Source organism: Gigantopelta aegis, chromosome 6, assembly GCF_016097555.1.
Source record: "Gigantopelta aegis isolate Gae_Host chromosome 6, Gae_host_genome, whole genome shotgun sequence".
NCBI classification, from domain to species: Eukaryota; Metazoa; Mollusca; class Gastropoda; order Neomphalida; family Peltospiridae; genus Gigantopelta; species Gigantopelta aegis.
The window spans coordinates 44,074,439-44,080,587 of NC_054704.1; the positions used below are offsets into that span (position 1 = coordinate 44,074,439).

The 6,149-nt window shown below is 38.6% G+C and overlaps 1 non-coding gene across 1 annotated transcript; it reads left to right on the forward strand.

The window, feature by feature from the left end:
* The first annotated feature begins 436 nt into the window (after positions 1-436).
* Positions 437-508, forward strand: Trnaa-ugc. Its single transcript has one exon. It is a non-coding gene; the product is annotated as a tRNA-Ala (tRNA).
* The last annotated feature ends 5,641 nt before the right edge of the window (positions 509-6,149 follow it).

Below are 6,149 nucleotides of genomic sequence, written 5' to 3' on the forward strand. Positions count from 1 at the left end.
GTAATGCTCCTCTGGAAAATATATTTAAGAAAAGAAGAAAATTCGCTTTGAGCAGGGAAGATTCGTCCCCCTAACCCCGCCCCAGAACATGCGCCTGGAACGGTTCTACATTTTAAACTCAATCCTAAAATCGATCCTAAGTCACGAACGTTGATTGTAGCTATAATACTTCACATTAAATACATTTTCTTGTTTATAATATTAAAAGTACGAAAGCATCAATTTCATATTTGTTTTCTGGTTGTCCCAATGTTTGTAGTTGGATAGCTCAAAATTTAACTCCATGTTACTAAAATATTATGATGCGATAGTTGTGAGGGCATTTACGCGTACACGTAACTGAACGCACGCATACATATATATGAATACACTCAAAAATAATATATATATATATTTATTTTTGCAACGATACAGTCATTCGTGGATTACCAACCACGGGGATGTAGCTCAGTGGTAGAGCGTTCGCTTTGCATGTGAAAGGCCCCGGGTTCGATACCCGGCATCTCCATCTGGCTTTGTTTTTTGTGCTTCATTTTATCTATTAATTATTGCAACACACAAATGTTTATTTTTCTATAATATACATATCTTTTTATTGCCACTTTTTTCCATAATATTGCAAAATTATGTCATTGAAAACTGTTACATTATGGTGACAAACAAATCGTACTATTTTCTGTTATAACGTTACCTTTGTATAAATCCTAGGCAAACAGCTTCAGGAAACAATAATAACACAACACATTTTTCACCGTAACAGCACCTCTGGCTTAAGGGAGAAAATTCCACGAATAAAAAAAGAGTAAAGTTTGTTTTATTTAACGACACCACTAGAGCACATTGATTTTTTTTTATCTTATCATCATCGGCTATTGGATGTCGAACATATGGTCATTCTGACACTGTTTTTAGAAGAAACCCGCTGTCTCGACATAGGCTATTCTTTTACGACAGACAGCAAGGGATCTTTTAGTTGCGCTTCCCACAGGCAGGATAGCACAAACCGTGGCCTTTGTTGAACCAGTTATGGATCACTGGTCGATGCAAGTGGTTTACACCTACCCACTGAGCGGAGCACTCACTCAGGGTTTGGAGTAGGTATCTGGATTAAAAATCTCATGCCTCGACTGGGATCCAAACCCAGTACCTACCAGCCTGTAGACCGATGGCCTAACCACGACGCCACCGAGGCCGGTTCCACGAATAAAGTTAAGTTCCCCAATAGAAATAAAAATGTAAACAAATTCTTTTTTTCTTTTTTCTGTTTTTGAGAATTGGTAGTATTGGTATTGGGCGACAGCTTTCTAATACAGTGCTTCTTATTATTACTGTAATAGGTTTTTTCTTCAGAAATACAATATGTGCTTTGTAACTGTAGGTATGCATATTAAACAAAAGAATAAAATCACAATTAAAAATAAAATGGTAACTGTCAAGCTTAGTGTTGATTGTGAGAGACAAAACCTGCTGCAGTCAGAGAGACTATTCTTACCACTAGTAGCAAAGACTCTTTTGTATACACTTTTCAGCAGACAGTACAATATACACAATGACCTTTGGTATACCAGTCGTGTATAGAATGGAAAGTAAAATAATTGGTCCACTGAAAGGTGTCGACCCTATGATCCATCGCGCCTCGGTGATGCGCTGTACACATGAGCTACATCTTCCCTCAAATATTACCTCTTTGTTGATTTCCAGGATTTGCGGAGTAACACATTTACTGAGGTCAGGTCGCACCCATGATCCCCCAGTCGTTGAGGCAGAGTTGTAAACACACATTCGACTTGCCATACCTGTAAACCAATACAAAATCATATTCCTATTAAAAGGGGTTAATCCCAAGTTTGATGCAATGTCTTAACAACTACAGCAAACTCAGTTCAGTCAAAAATACCATGTAATAATAATAAAAAATGAACACTACAGTCCAACTTGTGTTAAGAAGTCACCTAAGTTTGGTTAACGGAGTATGTATTATAATAGTATTTGAACTCTATAATCGGCCTCGGTGGTGTCATGAATAAGCCATCGGACATAAGGCGGTAGGTACAGGGTTCGCAGCCTAGTACCAGCTCCCACCCACAGCAGGTTTTAACGACTCAATGGGTAGGTGTAAGGCCACTACGCTCTCTTCTCTCTCACTAACCACCAACACCTAACTCACTGTCCTGAACAGATAGCCCAGACAGCTGAGGTGTGTGCCCAGGACAGCGTGCTTGAACCTTAATTGGATATAAGCACGAAAATAAGTTGAAATGAAATGAACTCGATGTTCATGATTATATCCAATTACGGTTCCAGAGCATTTTATGGCCTCAGTACATCTAAGCAGCTACTTGGAGTGTCTGTCCAAAATATGAATCAATGGCTAGTTGTTAGTAAGCATTTGATGTCCACGTTAAGCCATGTGAGCTCAGTCTGGATGAGAGTCGGAACTGGGATGCGAACCCAGCACCTGCCAATGTTAAGGTCGATGGCTAAACCACTATACCATCAATGGTGAATGATGGTGTATTAGAAGGAGCTAATTAATATAGACCAGGGTGTACTAAAATGCATGTAGATAATTTTGGTGGAAAACGTAAGGTGGTCTCTTTAGAGTTAGGACAATCGGCTAATTAACTGATATGGCCGCTTACACAGGTCTGACTAATGTTATAATAAGTGACTACATTTCTACACAGAATGTAGTCTCAAATAATTTATACTTACGTGTGTGTGCGCGCGTGCGTGCGTGCGTGTGTTTGGGGGGGGGGGGGGGAGTCTGTGTGTGTGTGTGTGTGTGTGTGTGTGTAATAAAACTGATTGGGAAACGATGTTTAGTTCATTCCTCATTCCTGGTTAAACACTTCTATCGAAATACGATATTACACACTTTCCTAGGTAGCTATATAGGGACAGAAACCACCATATTATTAAAATGCATGAACATACATAAACGACTACATTATTTACCCATAATTCCTGGTGGACACTGCTGTACATCTTCGTGATTGGCCAGTGTGTCTGACCACGTGATACCGCTACCAAACACAACATCTGTATCTGATAAACAATGTGCCGAATCTGCAGAAATAAGAGTTTGAACATTAAACATAATATTATGTGTAGATGTACAACTCGTACTTGCCTAAACCAGTACGTTAATTGCGAATTTCATGGTTTTAATGATATGCGAAACTTGGATTTGTGTCGATCTGCCTGAACTTGAAAACAACAGTCCACGGGACAGACAACCAGATTTGAAATATTGTAGAAAAGTTAAACGTTTTATATTTCTCATGATGCTTAACATCATAGTCTCTATTTTATTTTGCTGCTCTTTCACAATTCGCAGCTTTGGCCTATATTTTGAAGGTCAAAAGAAGGTAATTGAATCTGAATAATTATAATATTTATTATCCATTAAAGGCTTTTGTAGGAGATATCGCTGGACTATAACTTGATTGGTAAAATTTTAATCACAAGACAATATTTTGTTACGTCACTGTGTTTGTTTCAGCGCTAAACCTATCATTAGTGACATCAAGCCACTGCCGTTCTGCTAGTTAACGAGTCTACCGCTGCCAAATATAGTGATATTCAACCCACATTACTGACATTGTTTACAACTGTCGCAAATGAAAAGAATGATAATGGATGATAAAAAGAATACCCCGTCGTGTCTTGTGATATCATAATTTATCAGCACTCGTTGATAAATTATGATATCACAAGACACTCGGGGAGTATCCTCTATTTATGCTGTAAACTACATGTATCACCGTTCGTTTAATCCCTTCAACCAATATAGATCATAATATCACTCTCGTTTAAAGATTTGTCCATTATGCTAGGTCAACTATCAACTGCCACGACGAAGTTGGTCAACTCGCCATTTCCCCAACTCCCCAATTTACGATGTATGCCCTCAGACTAACAACTAATCGGTCGTAGGAGTTGTATACAACAAGTATCGAGTTGTACGAGTGCTAAGATTAACAACTAGACAAAATTACCTTAACTGGCCCTACACAGGGTTCGTAGCGGTCTTTAAATTCCTTGAAAGTCTTTGAATTTGAAAAAAACTAAAACATTTTTAAGTCTGAAAGTCTTTGAATTGTCTTGAAAAGTCTTTAAATTCTCACAAATCATAGCCAAAGCAATGATGGTATCTTTTGCAGCTGCATGTAATTGATAGTTTCCAGTTACAAGGTTTAACCTGCCATGATACATGTAAAAAAGAATTGCCATGGACAGCAATGTAAACGAACTGATTTGGTATTTTTTTTATTGCATTCTGTTGTCTTTGACCGCTGTGTAAAAGTCCTTGAAAGTCTTTGAAAATGGTAGGTAAAAAATCTTTGAAAGTCTGAATTTGTTTGGTCGTTAAGGCTATGAACCTTGCTAAAGTTTTAATCAGCGTTGAGACAGAAAACACTCGGTCTATATACCTTTAAGAATTGTGCACAAGCTTCCTGTGTAATCTGGTGTACACAGGCAGTTAAATCCTGCCCCGTCTGTTGTACAGGTTCCGCCATGTTGACAAGGTTCCCAGTCACATTTGTTGAAAGGCTGATCGCAGACGTTTCCTTTGAACCCTTTAACACACGAGCAGACGAAGTGCTTGTCGACATCAGTACAAGTTCCTCCATTCTCGCATGGCATGGCGCCACAAGTGACTATTTCACACATGTCACCTGTAATTGTAATGAGTAATATGTCGTAGTCGTGGTGGTAAAGTACCCGATCCAGACGAATAGGGGTGGTGAGTGTGAGGATTATTCTCATTTACCATTATTTCACCTTTTATTCACCGAAACAGGCAACGCAGACTAGTGGATGACGTTATTCAGGACATATGTATGTATTAAAAGAGAGAGAGAGAGAGAGAGAGAGAGAGAGAGAGAGAGAGAGAGAGAGAGAGAGAGAGAGAGAGAGAGAGAGAGAGAGAAGGACACAGACGGTCAGAGATAATTATTATTATTCTTGTGTTACAAGTATTCAGCGTCTAGTAAATATTTCTATCAAAGTGAAGATGTTCAAAAACAAATGTCTATTCTTAATGAAAACACCAGAAACTACTAACTTTAAATGCAATGAATAATTTTCAACAGTTTAGCCAGTCTTAACCTCAAAAAGGATACTTACATTTAGACTCATGTAAAATTATGGACATGATTTAATGCTCCCTACTCACTGACCATCAGTCTAAACAAATATAAAAAATGGACTTCTGTGAACCTCTTGGAAGAGTCTGCTGCGTTTACCTCCAAATCCTTCAGGACAGATGCATTCGTAGAATCCAACGTTATCCTTACATGTGGCGTTTTCTGGACAAGGACTGGACGAACATTCCAGTATCTCGGTCTGACACATACTGCCAGTGTATCCATCCGCGCACATGCATTCAAACGATCCGGGTCTATTCACACAGGAGGCTCCGTTCTGACAGACGCTGTCATTCAAACACTCATCAATGTCGTCCTGACATAGCATGCCCGTGTATCCCGATATACAAGAACAGTTGAACAAAGTGCCGTCTGACTCGCAGGCACCATTGTGGTAACACGGCTGAGAGTAACAGGGGTCAAGGTCGATGAGGCGCGCCTCGCAGTTGGTGCCCGTGTATCCATCCACGCAGATACAGCCGTAACCCCGGCCACTGAGATCCTTCCCATCCACACAGGTTGAGGTACTCTCGTTTCTGCAGAATGTTTTACAAGTGAAGGATACTAAAATGCAGAAGGACATACAGAATATTAAAATAATGAATTATAGGATAGTATAAAGAAAAATGAAATGATACTCAAAGAACAATGGGTATTACAATAGAAAAGAAAACAGGGCAATAAAATATGAAATCATAGAATAGTACATGTATTATAAAGAATAAAAAATATATATTCATGATACTGAAACAGAATATAATATAAAATAAATAAAAAAAGCAGAATAATAAATAAATAGATTAATAAATAGACAGATTCGCAGATCAATAGATGATGATGTTGATTATATTAGTGGTGGTGGTGGTGGTGATAATGATGATGATAATGATAATGAACATCTTGCCTTCGTGTGCTATTTCCAATTTTCCTCCCCATGGCTTATCGTCTTCTTCAACTTTGTATATGAGTTCCAAATCCCTATGTGAAAACGCCAGA